At 39.9% G+C, this 25,204-nt stretch overlaps 1 long non-coding RNA gene across 2 annotated transcripts in view; it reads left to right on the top strand.

Annotated features, from left to right (window-relative positions):
• The window catches only part of LOC309367973, a 52,892-nt gene extending 44,834 nt beyond the window's left edge, over positions 1-8,058 (top strand). The window contains exons 4-5 of one of the 2 annotated variants that reach the window (XR_014167426.1): positions 1,395-1,517; positions 8,002-8,058. This is a non-coding gene — a long non-coding RNA (uncharacterized lncRNA). The remainder of the gene's footprint in view (positions 1-1,394; positions 1,518-8,001) is intronic. The other variant, XR_014167425.1, reaches the window with a different exon arrangement.
• The last annotated feature ends 17,146 nt before the right edge of the window (positions 8,059-25,204 follow it).

Raw genomic sequence — 25,204 nt, 5'->3', positions numbered from 1 at the left:
ATACGGTATATTAATGAGACAATCCAAAGACAGCCGAATGGTGGCAGGGCAAGGTTGAACCACTGCTGCACCTGCCAACCCATTGCCCATCCTGGCCAGGGTGGGAAGTGGGTGGAAGCAAACTGCTGTGCCAGCATGGAGCTGGTGCAGCAATTGCACCTAGCTCATACCTGACGCCATCAAGTGACAGCAGTGGAGGCAGCTAAGATACCGATGGCTCCCAAAGCCAGCTTAATCTCTCCCTACCCCAGTTCTTCCAGTTTTGAAGCTTCCTGCAAGCAGAGGCCAGTGGAGGCTGCAAAGGTGGCTTGGATTGTAGCCTCATGTACTCTCATTAACATTGTCATATTTTGCAAGATTAATATATCACCTGTGTTTTTGGTTCTTAATTCATTTTATTGCTTTATATTATGTTTTAATTCTTTTTGTTTTGTGAGATGCCCAGAGAAATTATGTTATGGGGTGTCGATATAAATTCATCTAATAAACAAGATGCATTTGACTGTTGCCCACCCACAGCCATTCCACCAGACTGCATCGGAAGGTAAAGTGAGTCAGCGAGGCTGCTTCAATCAGTTTGGACCATATGTCTCCTTTTCTCTACAGTACCTGAATTTGCTTCTTTTCCTTTCCCCCTCCTAACCCATTTCTTGTAAGCCATTTATTTGTGGACTGTCTCCAGAGCATTCTAAGAGCTGGGAAAATATGGGGGGGGGAGGGAGAGAGAGAGATTTGGGGCATGTAATTTCATCTTTCTGACATTACCAGATGAGGATGGATAAGTGCAGCAGACAGAATGAACTGAGGACACAATCCTCTCACATGAAATTCTGAGTCTCAGTTGGGTTCGTGATTGCTCCTCCCTTTCCCCAATAGTTATGGCTGGGCTCACTGTTGTTGTCAGTTAATGATATTGTTCCCTGCCAGCCCTTCTTATGGATGAGTGAGATATTTATCTTACAGACCCATGGTACAAATTGAAAGCACTGTAACTCAACTGCTGTGCCACTGTGGCAAGTTTGCTAGGCTATGTCATAAACTGTCTTTCAAAAATTTGGGATCTGATCCCATGTGAATTACCATTCGGTCCCATTGACATTGGTGAAACTCTACATTCTTAACTCCAAGTATTTTAGCTGAGTAGTAAATTGTGTTGTCAATCTATTTCATGGAAGAGTATTGGTGAAGAGAAACGGATTCAACAGCAAACTGGAGCTTACACAAGGAACACAGATGGTCTTGAAAATTTTTTTACATTACCTCTGAGTCTTCAAAGTACAGCCATGATTCCACAAACACACTTTGTTCTACTCACGATTAAACACATATGGTAACAAAAGGTATTAAGATTTTTTTCCTGACATAGGAAATCATACTCTGCTTTACTATTGCAGTAATAACAACTGGTCTCAAGGGTATGAAGATTGCTTGGCTTAGACACTAACCAGATGCAGTGATATCAAGCCCAGAAAACACACTGGAGTAGTATTGCCAAAATGCTCAACAATGGGTTTTAGGTAATGCAATATATATGCAATATGTGTTAAAATGCTGGAGTCTGCATGATGCAGGCATTGTTTAGACACTTTGAGGAAATGATAAGATTGTATCTAACTGAATTACAGAAATTACGTGGGAAAACAGTTAGGGAAAAGTGGTTTTATTCACATGGAACCATGGAGTCTCACTTAAAATAGCTATATGGTACATTCTGCTATTCATCAGAAGGATATTCTGCTATTGTCAGATGCAGAATATTAATATTTTTTTCTAAAACAATTTCATAGATCATTTACATCAGAGAGAGAGCCAATGGGGCCAGATGGTCCAACAGAAGTAATTAATCATGTTACCATTTGAGCACAGGTCAGACAAATAGTAGTTTCCTTACTGTCCCAACAAAACTCCTAGGAATGAAAGACTCTGGGTTGGTCCATATGCTTACTCTAGTAGTAGATGACATGGTCAGGTGATTCTGCTTACCTAACCTATGGATGGTCATGTCACTGCTCACAAGAAGAGATACAGTGAAGGGAGAAGCAGTGTTGAGGTTGGCATGGTGCAAATGCACTGGCTGAGACAATCCAGTGCTCTTGCTGGTGTGTTTGCATTGTGCTGACCTCATCAAAACATCTCCCTTCACCCTCCCAGTAAGCAGCAGTGATGTGACCAACCAGAGGTCAGGTGAGTAGATCATCCACTAGTGGTTTACTCTCTTCCTTGCTGACCACTTCCTTCCTTCCTTTGAAATAACACACACACACAATCTTTCTTCCAATGTGGAACCCAAAGTGGTAAACATGTCATTCTCAGATGGCTTTCCATGTAAGAACAGACCAGATCTGCTTATCTCAAGCAGGGTTCTGGCCCCCTGCACCTTCAAAGAGTTCCATGGACAGTACTCGCAACTAATGTTTTTTCCCTTCTCCAGTCAATCACCACATACACAAGTCAAAATTTTGCTCATTATTGACACATCCATGTTCACAAATGAGCAAATAAAATGGTGGTGTGTGACCAAGTTCACTAGCATGCATAGATTTTGTAGCAGCTGGGGTGGTGGGGCAGAGCTACTGAGCTGCCTCCCCAAAACTGGTAGCACTGTAGCTTACCTGGATGGGAAGGGGGTGCAGAGGAGCAGCAAAATACGAAAATAGGAATTCTAATATTCTCTGTCTTGTCATAAGGTGCTTTTACAGAGTATTTTACTCTGGACTCAATGCAACTCACATACTGTATGCCAGTTTTACTCAGGTCAGAATCCGCATAGTATCACCCTCATCAAAATGCATTCCATATTTCGCCTCCTGCCCCAAATTTAATCTAGATTCACCATTTCCACAGGTCTCTTTCTTTATTGGCTTTTCCGTGGAAATGGGAAATCTTGATTAATTGGGCAAATAATAAGTGGCAGCACTTTGGTAAGGATGTCACTGTGCTGATGCAGTGATAAATGGCCTTGTGGAAGTTCCCAAATGCTCATAACTGCAGTTATATTGACTGATATTTCTAAAGACATTGTGTGCTGCAGTTCTATCATAACTCTTCATGAGAATTACAATAAAAATGCAAACTTATAACAAGAAAAACTGCGTTATCAGTCAAGAATCACCAAACCCCAAATATTTCTGTTGGTGCAAAACATACTTTGCATATCTAGTCTACATAATTTATTTTCAGACCACCTTGCATTTCTACCTCTCAGAGTCTGAATCCATGAAAAGTTTATTATTATTATTCTTTCTGTTTCCTGAGGCAATACAATTTTCTCTTCACACCACCAAATGTAGCTTTTAATTAAATCAAGACCTCGAGCACAGCAAAAACACTAGACACGTGTAAACTATTTGAACGGCAAATGCAAGTGTTCTGTACTTTCCATTTGCTGCTGGTTGAGAAAAACAACAACACTTTCCTTTTAAATGCTGGCAATGCACATCCTTCCATATGTATAATGTGCAAAAGGAAAAGCCACATATGTCTGGGTTCAATAGGTCTGAGATCACTTTTCTTTTGTGGCAGAGCCAAGCCACATATACGTGAAATACAATGTGTACAGATTTTTGCCCAGTATTGATTCCAGCCGTAGGGTAATGATACTTATAAAACTGTAGCTGTCTAATAAGAAATGTATTAAGAACCCTTTCTAGGTTCCCGCATGGTCATAGCAGCTCACAAATGTCTAAGCTTAAATCTACACCATACTTTTAGAAGGAAAATCCAGACAGCTGTTGTTTTTTTTTCAGGCTGTAATGGAAATGTTTCAGCAATATATGCAAAACTGGTGTGTGTCCCAGTTTCAGAATGAAAAATTCAAAGGAAATCCAATTCTTCCATTCATTTCAGTCCAAATCATTAACTGCTTCATGTTGTATGACAGGAAAGGGAAATTTCAAGCCCAGGGGCCAAATGTCCTCCAGGTTTCACTATTCACTCCCTAGAAGTCTCCTTAGGAACACAACCCTCCCAAGCCCTGCATTGAGAATTTTTGCCTGACTGGAATGGGCCCTTTATGCTTCTTGCATAAGTGAGTAGAAACTATTGTACTGTACAAAGGTAAAATTTACATTTGTTGATCTTCCCACTTTTGCTTTTGGCCCCATCCTTCACTAGCATGTGGCCCTCAGAAGGTTGATCTGAATGGAATGTGGTCCTTAGGCATAGAAAAGGCTTTCCTCTGGCACAAACCATGATCTCTCTCTGTATTTGTGGGATTATAGTATATGAACTAACCACACCATCCCACTATCCTTCACCCTCCCTGAAAACATTTACCACAACTTTTTGTGGTATAACTACCCGCAATGGTAACATAGGAAGCTCAGGGCAAGATACATACAGGGGCATATTGCAATAGCAAGCCTTGAAGATCCTACCATTTTGGAGATTCCCCTATTATATTGGATAGTTGTTTAAAAGCAGGAGGAGGAGGAGGAGGAGGAGGAGGAGGAGGAGAAAGCTCTCTCCAGTTTTTGAACTTTACACTGTTGCTGAGAGGCTGATACAAATTGGTACTCATAGAGTATCACTTGGATGAGGTAAGTGGCTTTTTCTGCTCTCTTCCATTTCTTGAAAGGATAACACTGAATGTATGGTTGAGAGGCCTTAGCTATGCTTTAAGGAAGGGTGTGTTTAAGCTCTCTAGGTCCAGTCCTGAGGCAAGATGTCTAGGCAATTGAATCATTCTGCTCATTAAATGGGCAATCTGGAAACATCACCTGTCCAGCCTGATCCCATTTCCAATAATAGGTGAAGTCAAGACCCATTCTCCGTAAAAGAAGGGAGGAAAGGAACATTGATTCATGTTTCCTCAACTCCTGTTTCCACTTTAATGTCTGAAATGAGATTTCTGGATTTCACTTGGAAGTCATTTGTCCATTCCCCCCACCCCACCCTCATTTTGCTTCTTAGTAATGTATTGTATAGTAGTTTATTTATTTATACTTAAGGTTATTTAGAAGCCAAATTTCCACCATAAATGCTCTCAGAGCTGTATCCATGATAATTAAAAGAATGAAACAAACATAAAACACATTTAAAATTAATTTATCAACACATCTGAAGTCTAAAACAACAGATTCATCAAGAATAAAAGTGTGGACTAATCTTTAGAGTATGACAATATTTCTAACTTATATAATTTAGCATGGGTTATTTATAAAAAGACAGGGCATTTCTACCAGATTTTTTTCCCTATTAAAAAAAAGCTTTGTGGAACTGCATATAATTACATTTGATCTAATACGGAACACAATTCTTCTATGATTACATTTGATCTTATATGGAACACAATTCTTCTATGAAGCCATGGCCTGGTTCACATACAATGCTAAACCAAATCATGGCTAAGTGTGAATGTGGGAATGTCCAGGTTCTTACAGCAAAAATTGTGGCCATTTCACTCCTCCCCAGTCTTGTGGCTGTTTTCCTGCTCAGAGCTAAGATGATTTGGCTTTGTGTTATGCTTGAAACCAGGCTCATGGGTTCTCTCGCTCAAGACATATTATGAGCTATAGCTTAGTTTTGTCCTTAGTTTACTGCTCTAAGGGCTACAAACCATGAGCCTGGGTTCGATGCAATATTAAACCAAACCATGGCTTAGTTCCTGGAAGCACAACAGAACTGAAGGAGAAGGGAAAACTGTCACAATTTTTGCTATCGAGTACAAGCATGCTCACATGTTCATACTTCACCATGGTTAATGATAAAAGATCAACATTATGTTCTGAGGTCCACAGCTATAATTCACTTTCCTTGTGCATCTTCAGATATCTTTCCTCAATTTCTTCTTATAAAAAGGTTTAGTCTAATGAATGGATGAATTAAATGTCCTGCCAACTTAAAGACAGTAACACTGTGCCATTTCCATTCAATTAATTTCCTAAACATATTGTTGGAAGCAGAGCTGTACCAAGTATGGGCTACCCACGCCTGTACAAAAAACTGTCTGACTGCTAATTTAATCAGGAATTATTTTCCTTCAGGCCAGTCTGTGTGAATGGTGCTGGACACAGTAAGGACAAATACCAAACCGAGCCTTGAAACATATTGTTTCTGAAATGTATTACTGTCCTTTGTCTGTGTTCATTCAGGCTGGATGTTTTCCTGAGAAAATTTTCCTGTGCCTCCTTTTTTCCCAGGTCACTCATAGACCCATTGACTTCCTGCTGGTGTGAGACAAATATCTGGGGAGTCCTTCCAATTGAAAACCATATTCTACATTACTCAACTTTTCTCCCACCCCCTCAGTCCCTTTCCTTAGGTCTACTGTCCAAGCAGTACTATAATTATGAATACAGGGCAAACAAGCACTCCTTTTTAAAATTAACAGGTTTATCCCTCTGGTTTCTGTCCCTAGCTAACAGGCTCTCAGTATGGAACCAGTGAGCTATCCAGAGATATAGTTGCTGCTGAGTTATAATCATCCCATAAGACCTGGAACATTAACCTATCCTGAAATGTTAGCAATGTCTAGATTTTGATCCACCTCTATCACCTGTGGCCCAGAGGACAGCTCTCGCAAGCTGTCAACTCACTTTGGCTTCTGCACTAAGTTCTGTCACAGGTTTGGGACAGTATGAGATTAATCTGAAGGGGGTTAGAGTTGATATGTAGACGTGCCATTAGATTTACTGCATAAGACTTGTTTCTTTACCCCAAAGCATGCCTGAATGGCCGTTTCCCACTGTTCCCGGATCAATACCACAGAAGATGGCTGGGAACACGTAGTGTCTCTGAAGAGAAGGGAGAATACTGTGGTGTCACTTCTATGCTCACCTCAGAAAGCCAGGCTTTTGTTCTAGATGCATGATGGAGTCTCTGTGAGCCATGTGGGCTTGCTAGAGTGTTTAACCTAATCCCCTAAACCGGGGATTTCTGTCTACTATATGTCAGCTCCCTACAAAAGCACTTTTCTTCACTTTTACTCATTCAAAGCAGTAAAGCTGAACCTCCTTGCTGAGGTGCAATTGAAAATGCAGTGCAAATAGACCTCCAGAGGAATCTGGGTTGAGTGAATGGTAATGCCTTGTGCTTCTTATACAGCAGGATATTCCGCACAGTCTCCAATGCCACGTGCAAAAAGGTGATTTTGTTGGTTTCCCCTAATAGAGTCCTGACTAAGGAGGTGATTGCCTTTCAGGACAAACGGTTACAGTAACTATGGTGAAAGGTGATTAAAGAGTACTACACCGAGTCATGTTTTGGCCTTGATGTGGTGCCAGCTGGCATGGAAGCTGCAGAACAAACCTTTGCCTCAACTTCTTCCCCTCCTGCTACTAAAATCTTATCAGTCTCTCTCTTTTTGCCTCAAGAAAGGCATTTTTGCAGATGTTTCAGGGAGGATACAATTAGCCCTTTTCTATTGTATTTGTAGGGACGTTAGGGCTTCTTTCCGGAATGAAATAACACTGCTTCTCTCGGGACTATTACTCAGCCAGAGAGAGGGGTGTTCTTCAGGAGCTTGTTTGATGGTTTTGCAAAAGGATGAATGAAACTGTTTAAAACAGAGGTGGGCACCCTCATGATTCAAGAGACCTCACATTGCAATTGGGCCATGCTACTCTCATAAAACAAATTGAGATCCATGTGACATCTTCTGTCTTTCCTTTTTCAAACTGCAGAAAGTCTGTCTTTTTCCAGAACAGAAATGTAACCTCAATTGCCAGAGATGGAGCTGCCTGTAGAACTCTACTGTAATCTTTTTTAAAAAGATTGGGGTAGGTGGGGATGAAGTGGACAGAGGCATAAAGTTATCACAGCTCAGCGCATGTCCACTGTAACACTTATGGTACACATTATTTTATGACTTTGGTTATTATTATTATTATTTAAACAAATTATTTAATTTAAAAAATCCACACACAAATGATTAAACATGATTCTGGTAACCATCATTTTAGTGACATGGTTCATGACAGTGACTGGAAAGCATGTTTTAGAAAGAAAAGGAAGGAAAGAAAGAAAGGTGAATCATAATGGTGTAATACTTGTCTTTCATAGGAAAGTTGCCTCACAGGCAGTAGCTGAAGAGTGAAACCATGGAAGACCAAGAAGAAAAGCAGGGAATCTGTTATTTCATTTCCTGATAGTACACTTTAATGTGACTGAACCATACAAATCTTCTGTCACTTGCTTCGAAAACTTCTTTGGTTTATAAAGCAGGATACATGTGTTGTAAATAAATTAATAAAATGTCTTGCTATCACAGTTACTGAAAGGCAATGGATACTGATTTCCCCTTTTGCGTTGTAGAAACAAGATGCCCACTGGTGCTTGTGGATGTGATGGAATGTGGATTGTGAAACCTGTTTTCTGATCTTGCATACTCTACAAAGTCATGTGCAAGACTTGGAACTATAAATGTTACCATAATAGACTGCAAAAGAGGTGGTTTAATAAAAGCAAATTGAAGTTTGGCTTACACTTTAAGGCAGCCAAGCCAGGTGATTCCCTTTTGGCATGCTTTGATTGCAAAACTGTATGCATTTTTTATTGTAAAGAAATGTTATAAAGGTGTCATAACCACTTCCAAAATATTATGAGTGCTGGCTGTAAGCTACTGAGGTGTTTCTCAAGACTGTGAGTGAGATTTTCTCTAAAATTCAGTGAGGATTTTGTTCATTTGGATGTTGTTTATTCTTTTTTAAAAAACAACAACCCTGTGCTTAAATTGGATGCTTATACTTTGAAGGAAAAGCAGCCACATGGGACCTGATCTGAAAAGCATTCTTTAAAAAAATCATTTTTTTAACAGTGTTCTATGCATTTAAATCATTTTCAATTTTTTACACATTTGAGATTACTTGAATCCCTGGACTTCCCCCCACCCCCACCCCTGGTATCCAATATTTATCTGTTCTTTCTGCTGCATCTAATTACATTTTTCAAATTCATTTTATATCTATTTTTAACTTTAGCCTTATTACATTACAAGTGTTATAACAATCCTGCTAACGTTTTTAATATCTACAGTGATCTTTAAGGTACTCTATAAAATTTTCCCACTCTTTACTGAATTTCTTATCTTACTGGTATCTGATCTTCACAGTCATTTTTGCCATCAACTTGGTTATCCATTCTTCTTTGGTTGGGACTTTCTCTTCTTTCCATCTCTGGGCAAAAAAGCATTCTTGCAGCTGTTGACACATACATAAGCAGTCTTTTCAAGTTCTTTGGTATTTCATCTCCAATTATTCCTAGTAAGAAAGCTTCTGGGGTTTTTTTGACAAAAGTTATAGTAAACATTTTTTTCCCAATTCATTATATATCATTTTCCAGAATTCTTTTGTTATTTTGCATGTCCACCACATGTGGTAGAATGTACTTTCTTTTTCCTTACAGTTCCAGCATAAATTGGTAGTGTTTCTATACATTTTTGCTAATCTTATAGGCAGTGCTTTTTTTCTTTAAAAAATGTTTGGGGGTACTCTCATTTTCCTACTCATATTGAAATACTGCCCCTCAATGAGGCCAAACTTAGATTCACAAAATGTTCAGGGGTATGCGTACCCCTGCATACCCCCAGAAAAAAGCACTGCTTATAGGAGTCAAGTCCCAATGATACATCATTTTCATACAGTTCTCTTTCAATGTACAACAAGCTGATCTGAAAAACATTATTGATCCAGAAATTTGGGGGGGGGGGCATATTGCTGTTTCCCGCTCAAAATAAAGGTAGCCAGTTTAAGCCATTTCATAATATGTAGGTTTTGGGTTTTCGAGTTGCTTTGTATCAAGGGTGAGGGCCAAACGTAACCCTTTGGACTTTTCCATCCAGCCATGGCAGGCACTGCTCCATGCCCATTTGGAATACTTCTGCCTGGCTGAAATTTATTCTTCAACTGATAATGCCCCTTGTTTGCCTGGAGTGATGTTTGCTTAGAAACTTCTAAACTTTGCCAGAGTTGCTCCATTGGCATTTGGCCCCATGAGGCAATGTGGCCCTAAGGCTGAAAAACATTTCCACACCCCTCTTTAAACATCTTCATTTGGGTCTACGTGGTATATGAAACTGCAAGACAACACCAGGCTGTCAAATTTCAAGATAAGAGGGCTTTGAATCCTTGTGAGCTTTTGTTACAGCCAAATAAAATTCATTCATTTATTTAACGACAATTATACACCATTTGGTTGTAAAAAGAAAACCCCCTCTAAGTGGTTTACAACTTTGTAAAATAAGCATTGAAAGCAACCAACAACAACAAAAACCCAGAAGTGATAGAAAAACAGTAAGAAATTTGCACTCCCCTTGTTCCACTCTCATCCATCAGAGTGTTTTGGAAATTTTCTGTTTTCAAATATAGCAATTGTGAATGCTTATTATCTATAAGGAAAAGCCTGACTATTTCTTTATGGTTTATCTCTATTTGTCCCTATATGCATTTTTCATGATGTGCAATTAGTTTTCAAGCAGACCAAAATTTGTCCACCTACTGGATAAGTGTACCTGCCTCAAGTGGCAAGTTCCTGTCAAAATGGTGGCTCTTTGCCCAGGGAAACAAATTAGTCATATTTCTTCTCAAGAAATCTGGAGAGTTTTCAAGCATTCATTAGTCTGCCTATCCTTTGAATAGCTCTGGCTCTAATTCTCTTACTCTCTAGACAGGACATAGAAACCCTAGAATGATTTGGTTTAATTTAATGAACTCCTGGAGAGGTGAAACAGTTGCCCTTAGTCCCATCTGGTTTCAGGGTAATGAAGGAAGAAATCTGACTAGGGATTCCATCTTCAGATTTGTGGATGAACAGCTAGAATGTAGCAGTCCTCTCAAATGTTACTGGTTTTCTAGTTAATGTAACACTGTTTTGATTTGGAAAACTGAGCATAATACATTGTTCAAATGTGATACATCCACCAATTACTATAAATAAGACAGAGAAGAATAATGTGGGCTGTTTTGAATGGGAAAAGATAGGTCAAAGTTGTTCTTTTTTATTTCATTAATTCATCCAATCAATCAATGCTTTTTTCTGGGGGGGACACAGGGGTATACATACCCCTAAACATTTTGTGAATACAAATTTAATAAATACTACTACTACTACTACTAAAGAACAGCAGTCTAGAGTCATGGTCCAACTACCAAGAAGGCCTGACCTTTCATCACCACCTGCTTAACCTCTGCAGATGAGAACATCTTAAATGGGATTTATTCAGATGATGTCAGTGCATGTTCAGACCTGTGAATACACAAATGGTCCCTGAAAAACCTGAGCTTTATAGGTTAAAATTAGTACTGTGTTTAAAAATTCTCCCACTTTTCTTTGTTTCTTTACCACTGGAAATTATCAATGGGAGAGGATTTTTTTTGGTAAAATTCTCATGGGTGGTGGAGAGCTTGCTTGTGCCTGCCTTGCTTTCAAAGTGGCCAAGATAAGTGTTCTTTCTTTCTTTCTGCAAATAATCTCTCTAGTGATCTGCACTCTGCAGCCTTCCTGGCTGCATGCCTTTACTTTAAAAAAAAAAAATTCCACGTCATTTTCAGCTGCTGATTGTTGGTTTGTTTGTTTTTTTAAGTGAAGCTTTCTTACTTTTAAAGAAATGAGTGTAGAAAGTTTTTCTTTGAAGGTTAAAGAGAATGGACTTCCCATAAAAACAGCATCAGCAAGTGCACTGATCTCAAGCATAAGGTAGCTGGCCTGCCCAGCTTTCCCATGCTTGAAATTTATGGAGTAACTCCTCCCATGCAACTTTTTCAGATTAGGAAGTGCAAGCAACCAGGGAGGCTGCAGAGGAAAAAACACACACCATCCATAGCCACCTTGCACCAGTAAAGTCAGTTCAACCTTTCACCCCCCCAAATCCTAAGGGCATTCTCAGGAAATTCTAAAGCATTCTGAGCATGAGTTAAAAAAATAAAGCCTCTTTCACATGGAAGCAACACTTTTGAGAAATTAGAGGATAGGTTTTGGCAAAGCACTAATTAAAACCAACACTGAGTCATGCTTAGAAACTTGCATTAACCCAGGTTTGCTGTTTCAAAAGTGATGAAGTATATTTTAGGAAACTGTAACTATTAGCACTCTAGCAGCTATATTTTTTATTTTTTTTAAAAAAAATCAAAGTTTGAGCCTTCAAAGCAGCCTCAAACATGACCCATTGCAGTAGAATACATACCAGCGTGGTACCAGATTATGTATTTAGTGAGTACAGATCTCTGTTTCTCAGTTCTCAGTACTACTTTGGATGTTACAATGCAAATTCTGCTAACCACCTTCACACTCATTTCTCCATTCCAGGGCCAAGGCTTGTATGTGATGTCTGAAGGTTTTGCACATTGAGGTATGTGAGCTATAGACATGACTTTGGCCTCTGCAATTTTCTTGTAGAGATCATTTCCAGACATAACAAGCGAGATCACCAGTCGGTTGCAGAAGAGACATCACAGAACGTCAATGTCTCATGTTCAGAATGTCAGAAGCTGCTCTCAGTCTCCAGTGGGATTAGCAACAACCTAGCCGGCAAGATTGCTTAAAGAGGAACAAAAACAAAGCCCCTTTGCATAGTTATAGCCTAGCGTCTCTGCCCTGTAATGTGAAACACAGTAATGTGTATTTATTACAAAATTGTTTAAACTTCCAGAGTTTATTAAACATAAATATATAATATTACCAAGACATTATTTTGAAATGTTAATTATACCTTCTTTACGATTTCCCCGGGTGGCCCTGGTTACATTAATGTTAGGGGCAAAACAAAGAAGTTAAAATCTAAAGAGCGCTTATTGCTACAAGTAACAGCATGACAAGAAACCTGCCTTTCACCAAAATGAAGTTCATTCTACACCCTAGGCAATGGATGTTAGGCTATCAAAGGGCAGAGTTCTATTGAGATGAGATTTTAAGTATAGCAAATTGTCTGTTGACAGGCTGAAATGCCACACAAGGATAGACTGTCCATTCAAAGAGCAGAAACCTCACTTCTCCTACACATAAATGGGGAAAATGTCCATATAACATGCCTCTTGGATTCAAGTTTGTATCCCTAAGCAGGGAACCCAATGCATGTACATCCATATGTACTTACAACGTTTGTTTGGGAAGGGTTGTAGCTCCGAGATAAAATAACTGCATTACATGCATAAGATCCCAGGTTTAATCCCTGCCATCTCCAGTTAGGCCCTGCATGAAACACTGGAGAGTTGCTGCTGAGCTAGGTGGACCCAAGTGTCTCACTCAATAGAAGGCAGTTCCCTTTGTACCTAGGTTCCCTTCAAATCGACACCATTGCACATCAGGGAGTGGCATATTGGTGTCTAGGAAGCAGCAAGCTACACCATCCAGAAACCCTATTACACATTCGGTACTCATTGGTACTAAATGACTGAACAGAGCTATTGTTAACTGTTTTGATGGTGTGACCACACTTGGAATACTGTGGACTATTCTGGTCACCTCACCTCAAAACGATATTGTAGAGCTGGGAAAAGGCAAGCAAAATGTTAGAGAAGATGGATCAATGTTTGCAGCATTTTTAGTTTAGGGAAAAGGCACGTGAGAGGTGACATGATAGAAGTTTATAAAATTATGTCTGGCATGGAGAAAATGTACAGTGGTACCTCGGGTTAAGTGCTTAATTCGTTCCGGGAGTTGGTTCTTAACCTGAAACTTTTCTTAACCTGAAGCACCACTTTAGCTAATGGGGCCTCCTGCTGCTGCCGCGCCGCCGGAGCACGATTTCTGTTCTCATCCTGAAGCAAAGTTCTTAACCTGAAGCACTATTTCTGGGTTAGCGGAGTCTGTAACCTGAAGCATATGTAACCTGAAGCATCTGTAACCTGAAGCGTCTGTAACCTGAAGAGAATGTAACCCAAGGTACCACTGTATAGAGAAAAGTTTCACTCCCTCTTTTATAACTCTAGGGTCCCTGTGCATCCAATGGTGCTGAATGTTGGAAGATTCAAAACAGTCAAAAGAAAGTACTTCTTACTACAGTACATGGAATTTGCGCCCACAAGAGGATTAGACAAATTCATGTAGGATAAGACTATGAATGGCTGCCAACCACAGTAGCTGTATTCTACCTCCACTGTCAAAGGCAGTATGCTTCTGAACACCAGTTTCTCAAAGCCACAGGATCGGAGAGTGCTGGGCTCAGGTCCAGGCATCTGGTTGGCCATTGTGGGAATAGAATGCTAAACTAGATGGGCTGTTGGCTTGATCCAGCAGGCTCCTTTTGTGTGTGCGTGTGTGTGTGTGTGTGTGTGTGTGTAAAAGCATCCTAGAGCAATGGGGACTCCATAGCATTCAATATGTTGTTCAACTCCAACTCCTGTCAGCATGATTCAAGATGGTTAAACTACCTGAGAGTAGTATCATTCATCTCAGGGTACTTTGGACATCAACGTGGGCTAATGACAGCCTGCTGGGCAAGAATATGAAATCATGGCCCACCACAAACAAACAAAGTGATATTAGTTGAGATGCAAGCTGGGAATCTTCAGCCTAAAAGATTGATAAGGTTTGACTTCATAATTGTTGCAATCTACCATAATTAGTCATGTTGACACCACACTCTTGCATCAGTTGACAAAACGAGACAAGACACAATAGCTACAAATTGTGAGGCCAGATTATTTGCATGATAGACTACACTAAAAATAGGAAGCAGAAGGAAATCTAACAAGCAGTGTTGACAATGGTCATGGTGGGAAGAAGTTTTGTAGTTTGACTCTTGCCAATTAATATTTAATTCCATGCCTCAGAAAACATAATCAAAGTTTTTATGCGTTCCAAATTGGTTTGGCCTGGAAGACTCTTGTGTGGTTTAAATACTAGCATGACTGTAAACACAAAGCAATGATGAACCATACGATGAGGAATTGGAAAAAGCTGTGTACTGGGATACCATCGAGTTTTCTGTTTACTGCCTTCTCTGGATTCCTTTTTTTTTTTTAAGATAAACAAATCCAGACATAGATTGGTTCCTTAGGTCTGTTTCTTGCACATAACAGAATGCAGGGAGCTGCCTTTTACACATAGATTTCTTTATTACTATTCTGTAGCATTTCAAATCCACAGAAGAGATAAACAGAGCAACAAATACTTAACCAGTTCAAAGTAAAAGCCTGAGCACTCTATCTGGGGTGACATTTGAGTCTGCTTTGGAATATACATTGAATGCAAAAAGCTGTAGCTAGAATGTAATTAAAGTACCTTACATGTGATGATGATGCGTGTGAGGAGCTGCATTGCCTGGGGATATACTACCTAGGTAGGTTCAAGTTTCTTGAACTGATTTACAAAGTCCTATTTTGGGACCAGATTCTCTAAGGGAGCACCTTCTTCCATATCACCTGGATTAGACAATGAGGTCAGCAAGAGAGGGCCTCTCTTTCGTGGCACCCCCTCTATGGGACTAACTACCTCTGAGTTGTGAAAGGTGTTGATACTGATAATATTTCAGCACCTTCTGAAAACTCATTTTTTAGCAAATTTTATCTGAAAGTTAGTATCAGTTGATTCTAAATTTGTTGTGGTGTGTTACTGCTGGGTTTTTTTTAAAAAAATCATAATTGTATATGTGCTGGTTTTAATTGTGATATATTTCTTCATTTATTTAACAAAATGTTTATGTTCTGCAATCTCATAAAAATAGAAGAGTATAACAAATATCTATAGTATAAAACCACATTAAAAACAAAACAAAACCACAGTTCACCAGCTAACTGTAACAGAAATATACCTTACTGTGCTATCTGCATAAGCCAGACAGCATAGGAAAGTTATCAGCAAACATTTACAAATTAATACTGAAGTCACCTGCTGAAAATCTATTGGCAGGGCATTCCACAAGACCGGGACAATAATAATGAAGGATCAGTTTTGTGTTAACATTAGATGAGCCTCACCAATTTGGAAGACAACAAAGCTGTTCCTACAGGTGATATCAGCGCTATTTTGTTTGTATGTTGTAGACCACTTTGGGAATTTAAAGAAAAGCAGTATAAAAATAGTTTGTTTGTTTGTTTGTTTGTTTGTATGTATGTTTGAATGAGTACTATAGAAATTGCAGTCTAAAAGACTAAAACATGAAAAATACTCTTAGTGGCACATTCATAGATAGATAGATAGATAGATAGATAGATAGATAGATGGATGGATAGATGATAGATGATAGATAGATAGATAGATGATAGATTAGATAGATAGATAGATAGATAGATATAGATAGATAGATGATAGATAGATAGATGATAGAGATAGAGATAGAGATAGATAGATAGATAGATGATAGATAGATAGATGATAGATAGATAGATAGATAGTTGATAGATAGATAGATAGATAGATAGATAGATAGATAGATATAGATAGATGATAGATAGATGATAGATATAGATAGATAGATAGATAGATAGATAGATAGATATAGATAGATAGATAGATAGATAGATAGATAGATAGATAGATAGATAGATAGATGATAGATAGATGATAGATGATAGATAGATAGATAGATAGATAGATAGATAGATAGATAGATAGATAGATAGATAGATAGATAGAGATAGATGATAGATAGATAGATGATAGAGATAGAGATAGATAGATAGAGAGATAGATAGATAGATAGATAGATAGATAGATAGATAGATAGATAGATGATAGATAGATAGATAGATAGATAGATAGATAGATGATAGATAGATAGATAGATAGATAGATAGATAGATAGATAGATGATAGATAGATGATAGATATAGATAGATAGATAGATAGATGATAGATAGATAGATAGATAGATAGATAGATAGATAGATAGATGATAGATAGATAGATGATAGATAGATGATAGATAGATAGATAGATAGATAGATAGATAGATAGATAGATAGATAGATAGATAGATGATAGATAGATATAGATAGATAGATAGATAGATAGATAGATAGATAGATGATAGATAGATAGATAGATGATAGATGATGATGATAGATAGATAGATAGATGATAGATAGATAGATAGATGATAGATAGATAGATAGATAGATAGATAGATAGATAGATAGATGATAGATAGACAGATGATAGATAATTTCTACTTAAAAATCATTGTCTTTGACTTCAGTGAGGCTTACTCCCAGGTAAGTAAATGTAGCTTTGAAGGAAAATATATAAAGCCACACTAAAACGCAATAACAGAATACTAGGTACGAAACCAAATCTGGAAGCCATGTCTCATACGAGCCCAGCTTCAAAAGAACCAGTGATAACTCATGCCCTCCAGTGGCTTCACAGTTCCCTGAAACCATGATCTACCTCTACCATTGGAGGCAGTATGGTTCTGAATATCAGTTGTTCCGAATCACAGCTGAGGAGAGTGCTATTATGCTCAGATTCTGCTTGCAGAATTTCCATGGGTGTCTGGATGGCCACTGTGAGAACAGAATGCTGGACTAGATGGGCCTTCTAATGGTCTTATGAACCATAAAGTCATCAAAATGCTTGACCTCAATAAGAAGACGACATGTGATTTCCCCCCCTGTGTGTACTTCAGCAACAGTTATCCAACACTACATGTCAGGAAGTAAAAAAAACCTACCTGAAAATTCCAGAGAGATCCTAACCATCAATCCATCACCTAACTGTCATCTTGTTTATGGGAATCACAGAGCATTAAGTCAGCCTTGACTCAATTTTGGCAATGTGAAAATAGCCTTTAGGCTTGAATTTTGCCATATGTGGCCAGATTCTCCTCACATTCAGAGAAAATCCAGTGAGGTCAAAGGGGCTGCTCAGTGATTTAAGAATATATACCAAATGCCCATTCTTGTGATTTGTGATCCACAGTAGGCGATTGATCATGTATGTGATTTCCAATGAAACTCTGACCACTAAATCATTTTGTTACTCCCTTACTTTGTATCTGCTGAGCATCTCTTTCAACCTGGGCAGAGTGTTCCTTCATTAAATTTCCTCAGTATATGAACTACATACAGACATTCAGTCCAGATCAAAACATAAAACAATGTCTTTGTAGTCTCTACCAAACTGTTCTAATATTTCTTCTTTGATATCCGTTTTTCCAAAAGCTGCACACTCCCACGTGCTGATAGATATAAATGTAATTTCCTTCTAAATTTCTTCCTTTGTTTCCAAGATCTGAAGAAAAATCTTTTAAGACTTTTTATAACAGAACTTGAAAAGAAGATTGCATCAGTCAGGCCATAGTATGATATTTCAAATAAGGCAATATAAATTGTGCATGTGTTGATTTTACAGATGGTGCTTACAAAAGGTGCCAATTAGTTTGGAAGGCTACATGGAATTTTTGGAGATGGCACAAGTGACTGATTTCAACAGAAGCACAATGATGTTCATTTGTATTTAATTATCTGTTTGGAGTACTATAGAGGGGCAGTCTTAATCCTACTCTATAAGCCCATCACACAGAACTATCTAACCAACCTGGTTGCATGTATCTGGCTGCCTTACAGCACTCAATATTTTAATACGGATAACTGTATTGCCATATCATGTAAGACAATCATTATCTTGAGGAAGTTAGGGTGGTGCCCAGCAATTGTCCCCCTCATGCCTGGATAATGCCTGGATAATGCCCCCTCATGCCTGGAAATCCTGCAGATCTGGGCCTTTGAGTGGTTAATTCTATTTATTCCATAAAGTGGTAGCATCTCATACTTAGTTATGCTAAGACAGCACTGTGTAAGAACTGTGACCTTCTAGATAAGGTTCCTCAGGGATCTCATGCTGACACCTGCTATAGGGAGTATCAGACAGGCCTGGAAGTTATCTATGTTGACTTCCTGCCAAGTATTAACATTTTACTCTGATGAGAAACTGATGCGTCATCCAAACACCAGGTGTGGCTTATGTAACCAAACTGTATGAAGTGGTCTTTCACTTTTGTGGGAATGGGCCGTCTGTGATTTACGTAAAGGGATTTAAAAAAACCTAGAACATCTTTGTTAGCTGGAACCTCAACACAGGCTAACATCCAAATTTCCAGCTCCTTATTCATGGTCAAATAAGGGGTCCTCTGACAATGTAAAGGGACATAAGATAACAGCAGTGCTTTGTAGCTTTCTTTGGGCTAATAGAATTTTCATCCTATCTGAGTGTTCATTGTGGTTCACATTCATAAAGAACCATTGCCCCTTGGGTAACACAATAATAATACTAGAAGCTGTCTTTCATTGAGCCTGACTGTTAGTCCTTTTTCTTCAGTGTTGCCACCAAATGGCGGAAGTGACTCCAAAATTTCAGACAGGATTCCTTCCCAGTCCCACCTGGAGATTACAGTCTGACCACAGGGTTTAAATATGAGCATTCAGAGTGTTTTTGCACGGGGCTAAAATTGCAGCTGCTTTGCTTTCACCTCTGCTTCTTCTGTACTGCCAGGACCTAAGACCTTAGCATTATGTTCAAGCCTGTGCTTGTCTCTCCTTGAACTAACAATGATCTGTAACCAGTGTTTGTTCATGAACAAGGTTTGTTCTGGAGTTTCTGGGTTAGGGTGATTTTCTTCCCTTTAATCTTTTGTTCCACATTTTTCTTGGTGTTGATGAGGAGGCAGGCAAAATCACCACTTTCAGAGTCTACCCTGGTAAGCCCTTGACATGCCCATTCTCACCGCTACTCCCAGCAGCAACAACAACAACAACAATTTTATATATACAGTGGTACCTTGGTACTTGAACAGCTTGGCTCCTGAACAAATCAGCTCCCGAACACTGCAAACCTGGAAGTAAGTATTCTGGTTTGCGAACGTTTTTTGGGAGCCAAATGTCCAACATGGCTTCCGCAGCTTCTGATTGAGTGCAGGAAACTCCTGAAGCTAATCGGAAGCCAGCCTTGGTTTCTGAATGGTTTCAGGAGTCGAACAGACGCCCGGAATGGATTAAGTTTAAGAACTAAGGTACCATGGTACCCTGACCATCTGACTGGGTTGCCCCAGACCTCTGTTTCCAAGTGGACTGAGTCTCAGTCTCCCTGGAAACTAGAACTTTATTTTTACTGTTAGGGCTTATTGAGAGTTAAATGCTTTAAAATCCACCCAAATGCATTCTTCAGTTATTTAGATTATGCAGTCCAGATATTTGTTTTGATTTCCCATAATTGATCTCACATTGGTCTTATCCTAATTGGTATCACATTAGCAGGGCTTAATTTTTTTCTGCTGGAACTCGCCGGATCTCATGTGCCATGTAAATGGAGATGTTGTCCACACTTGAAGCTTATACATCATGAACAAGATGTACATTGCACATAATGTGTAATGTACTTTTTTACTGCATTTTTGTACTCTTTGCTGCTATCCTGGTATGAAACCAGATTCTACTAACTCCACTGAAATAAATACATGGAAGAGTCCTGGAAAGTTCTATGATGATGATGATGATGATTGCAGGATCTAGCTAACCAAGACATTGGTAAAGGTAAAGGGACCCTGACCATTAGATCCAGTCATGGACGACTCTGGGGTTGCAGCGCTCATCTTGCTTTACTGGCCGAGGAAGCCGGCGTATAGCTTCCGGGTCATGTGGCCAGCATGACTAAGCCGCTTCTGGTGAAACCAGAGCAGTGCACGAAAATGCCGTTTACCTTCCTACTGGAGTGGTACCTATTTATCTACTTGCACTTTGATGTGCTTTTGAACTGCTAGTTTGGCAGGAGCAGGGACCGAGCAAGGGAGCTCACCCCATCATGGGGATTCGAACCGCTGACCTTCTGATCAGCAAGCCCTAGGCTCTGTGGTTTAACCCACAGCACCACCATGAGCCAAATCAAGAGTCTCTTACTCTGAAGTAGTCCACTAGGGCAACTTGCTACTGAACTGGCTGTTCAGTTATTCAAATGTAAATGAGGACATCTGCTTAAATCATCATAGTACAGGGAATGACACCCTTTGTAATCTCTTTCTTTCAAAAACATTCTTGGCAGAACAGACATGTATTTACTATCTTGCTTGACTACTGTATGCTGGTGATCTTAAAATTATCTTTATTGCACAGTGAATGCAAGATTATCCATGCTTCTTTCACAGGCAGGCTAAAAGTGCAGTCATAGAATCATAGAGTTGGAATAGACCACAAGGGCCATCGAGTCCAACCCCCTGCCAAGCAGGAAACACAATCAGAGCACTCCTGACATATGGTTGTCAAGCCTCTGCTTAAAGACCTCCAAAGAAGGAGTCCTAACCCTCCTGATCAGTGCTGCTGAGTTAGAATATAGCAGGTGTCATGCCTAGGCGCCAGGCTCCACTGTTGAGGGCGTGGATGAAATTATACCACTGGTGGTATCTTCACTGACAGTAACCAGTATAGGTCGCCCAAATAGGGCGTTATGGGGCTGGGGAAGAGCAGAGTCAGCCATGAATCTGCTGAATCCTAAACTAATCTATTCCCCTTAGAACAGGCTTCCTCAAACTCGGCCCTCCAGATGTTTTGAGACTACAATTCCCATCATCCCTGACCACAGATCCTGCTAGCTAGGGATCATGGAAGTTGTAGGCCAAAAACACCTGGAGGGCTGAGGTTGAGGAAGCCTGCCTTAGAAGGTTAGAACTTGGAGTTAGAGCAGCAAAAATGATAGAAATGGTCCTCCCCTTTGTCCTGTGTGTTGCGAACAGGTAGGCCTTCAGATGCAGCAGTCAAACTGCTGCTCCACCCTGGTGTTCCTGGCTGAGAGATTCCTCTTCCTTACTTCTGTATGTAGCATCTTTTTCAACCTGAGGGCTGCATTCTCTTCCAGGCAACCTTTAGGCAACCACCAGGCCAGAAGCAAAAGCGAGTGGAGAAACAACTGTTAATTTGCTCACAGATCCCTCTCTTTCCTTCATCCAAGCAATGAAGAAGCATTGTCACAGTTCAATGGCATATTCTAGGCAGGCAAAAACACACAAGGAGTGTGAAAAGCAGGACTAAGTGAGGGGTATGGTCTGGAAAGAAGGGGCATGGTGAAGGAGGCTGTGTGGCCCGAGAGAAGTTCTGAAGGCCACATGGAGAGGGCAGGAGATCAATATTTGGGCCCCAGGCCTGGGTTTCCCTATTCTTGGTCTATAGGTTTGCACCGCTCCCGTTTGATTTAAAGTTGAAGAAAAGATCAGCAAAATTCCAAACCTCACATGGCTCAAGTAGCTTCAGCAATCAATATCTGACAGTAAATTTTTTTCCATGTTTGCATTCCTGCTTCAGTCATTCCTGTTTCCTGATAGAATTTCCAGAAGGTTGAAACAGGAACTACCTGACTGCCATTGCTGTGCTTTCCAAATTATTGGCAACATTAGCTGAAATGTTCCCAAGATTATTTTTAATATTCAATCTAACTGATTTCTGGAAGAATACAGCTAAGTACCTGCTTTTATGCAATCGTTGACATAGCAAGGCTTCGTTGCGGTTTGGCCAGAATGCCAGAATAATGAAGATGGAAACCTGAGTCTGCTGCCTGAGAGATTGCACTGGGTCTCAAAAACACTGAAGTGGCTCTTTAGAGTACAATATAATATTGACTTTTAATATAATGTTCCTATTAAGAACCATTTCTTACAGATGGCAGATATCGTGAACCTGTGGAGCCCTGCAAAAAAAGACAGAATCCAGCTCTACCAGTCTCTTGATGGTTTGGTCACAGAAACAAACTGCTTGCTTTACAGTCCAATGTCTGTCTGACTGGAAATAAACCTCACTGAATTCAATGGGACTTGGTCCAGGTAAGTATGTATAGAACTGCAGTCTTAAGCACTGGTCTTGAGTAAACTATAATGAAAGGGGCAAGGCTTTTAAAAAATGTGTTATGGAAGGGGTTATTGGGTTGTTGTTTTATTTTGATTACTGTATTGGCCGAAATATAAGCTGCACCTGCAATTAAGCCACACCTTTAAAATTCATTGGTGTGGGGGAGAGACAATACCCAAGTACAGTTACCAAACCCCCCCCCCGTGCTCCTGGGCTGCTTCCTGGGTGGGGAGCCATGCCGCTTTGCTGGCGGCCTTCCCCTTTCTTTTCGGCGTCTCTGGGGAGGGTTGGGAGCTGCAGGTGGGCTGTGTGCCATTGCCCAATGCTCCCGGGCTGCTTCCTGGGGGATGGGAGCCGTGCCACTTTGCCAGCAGCGTAAGGTCATGAATATAAGCCTCACTTTAACTTTCCACAGTTGGAATTGGCGGCGGGGGGGGGGGGGAGAGTGCGGCTTATATATGAGCCAATATGGTATGTATTTTGTGGTTTTATATTCTGATTTTATTCTGTGAACCTCCCTGTGACCTGTGGGTATAGGGTGGTATATAAGTTCCATAAATAAGTAAATATATAATAAAATATATGGAAATGATGGCAAATAAATAAATATATCATTGCCCATTACAGCTACTGTGCTTTTATGTTGTAAAGAGACATGGAGAAATAGTGATCAAAATAATCTATTTTCTGATGGCTGAGGTGGGGGAGGGAATAGAGATTATTATTAAAAGATGCCCTAAACTAAGCACGCATCAGTGAAGGTGACAGATCAGTGTTTTTCTTCGCAAGTAGAGATTATTATGATTTTTATTTTTAAAAATCTTTTCTCCAGCAGATTCATTACCTTAGCTTACCCCAGTACCATATTCATTGACTGAGCTAGTGAAATGTACCAGACTGGAAAAATACACACACATTTATTTTGCTTAACTGGCTACTGCTTCTTTGCTTCTTACTCACCAGGAGCCAGATTTGTCTTGAGGCAATGTCTATTCCTATTGAAGGAGCCATAAAGTTTACTACCGCCAAGCAGTGACTTGCTCCATTTAAACATGATTCATTGGGAAGCCTGTTTTGCATCAGTTAACATGCAACATTCACACTTTTTGTTAGGGGGGGGGATTCACTGCTAAGTTTTGTAACTTTTTGTAACCAAAGTGAGACAACTTCTGGAGTCACGAACCTGTTCAGGCACTTAACAAATGTGTGAGGGTACACAGAACATAAAGAGGCACTGGATAGTACAGGTGCTGTCCCTAATGTCCTCTTCTACTCCACCTGACCTTCCTTCACTGAAAGATCTGAAGAGGGATTCCAAGCAGATACAGCTGCATTGACTTAGAAGACTTCCCATGACCATGAACCCTGGTAATGCTTGGCAGATTCCAAGCATATTCACCTGAGTGGGTGAGGAATCCCTCCTCAGATATTCTCGCTCAGTACTGGAATATCTGCAGGGCCACAATTTCTACATCCCTGAAACTGAGGTTAGCTTTTCAGAAAACCCTACATTGTCTATAGGCATTGTTAAGCTTTTCTTCCAAGCAGGCCTGTGCTTGTTGTAAGTTCAGGAACCATTTCTCACAATGTTTGCCAAGACTTGTTGCCCCAGAAAAGAAAAGACCTGGATGGGGTGAACCAACATCTGTGCCAATGCAATGCCACAAGGCATGATGTTCTGCCCCACAGGAATGTTGCAACAGCACTGCAAGCAACAGTGCCTAGGTCAATATGGAAGACCAGCATGTGCAGCTTCTGTAGTTGCAAATGGCTCATGGAGCAGAATTCATTAAAATGTTCCCTCGTGATTAAGTTGCATCTGAAAGGAAAGGCACAGGAGAGTGTTTTCCTGGCTCAGACCCCATCAACTCAGGTCCCAGAAGAAGAAAGATATACAGAGTAGACTGTTCAGCTGGTTGCAACAGGAACAGGAGTGAAGCAACATGAATCGGTATCTGTGCTACAGTCAATGGTGAGAACAATGGATGTGGTGATAATGAGGAAGCATAAGGTCAAAAGAAAATGTGATCGACAACCAGAAAAATTGGGGAATAGAATAGGGACAGTCTGGAAAAGGTTGGAAATGAAAGGAAGAAGAGCAGATTCAGGGGATAAAAAGAATTTCAAACCATACTTGGGGAAAGTCTTGAAGCTTGCACCTTGCTCTAGAACAGATTCCTGTGGAGACTTAATAGTCCACAGCAATAACCTGCTGGAAGGGACATCTCAGCAGTTCATCATATTTCCCCAGTAACTTTGATATAAGAGACTCTCCTACAACATGTCCACCTTTCTACTCATTGTGTTCACTTATGCCAGTTTCTTTAACTGAACAGACAGTGCTACATATTGAGGCTAACTTCTGGCACCACCATTTAGTAAAGGTTAGTGAAACACTTAGGACAGCATTTGCAATTGTTTCCAATTTCATCTATAAAACCTACTGCACATCCCACCCATAACAACTATCTCCAGGGCCAGACATATTTTTACTAAGTCTCCTC

Source organism: Podarcis melisellensis (assembly GCF_964234715.1).
Source record: "Podarcis melisellensis genome assembly, chromosome: 4".
NCBI classification, from domain to species: Eukaryota; Metazoa; Chordata; class Lepidosauria; order Squamata; family Lacertidae; genus Podarcis; species Podarcis melisellensis.
The sequence above is the reverse complement of the archived record's forward strand: the minus strand, read 5'-3'. Positions and strand labels throughout refer to the sequence as shown.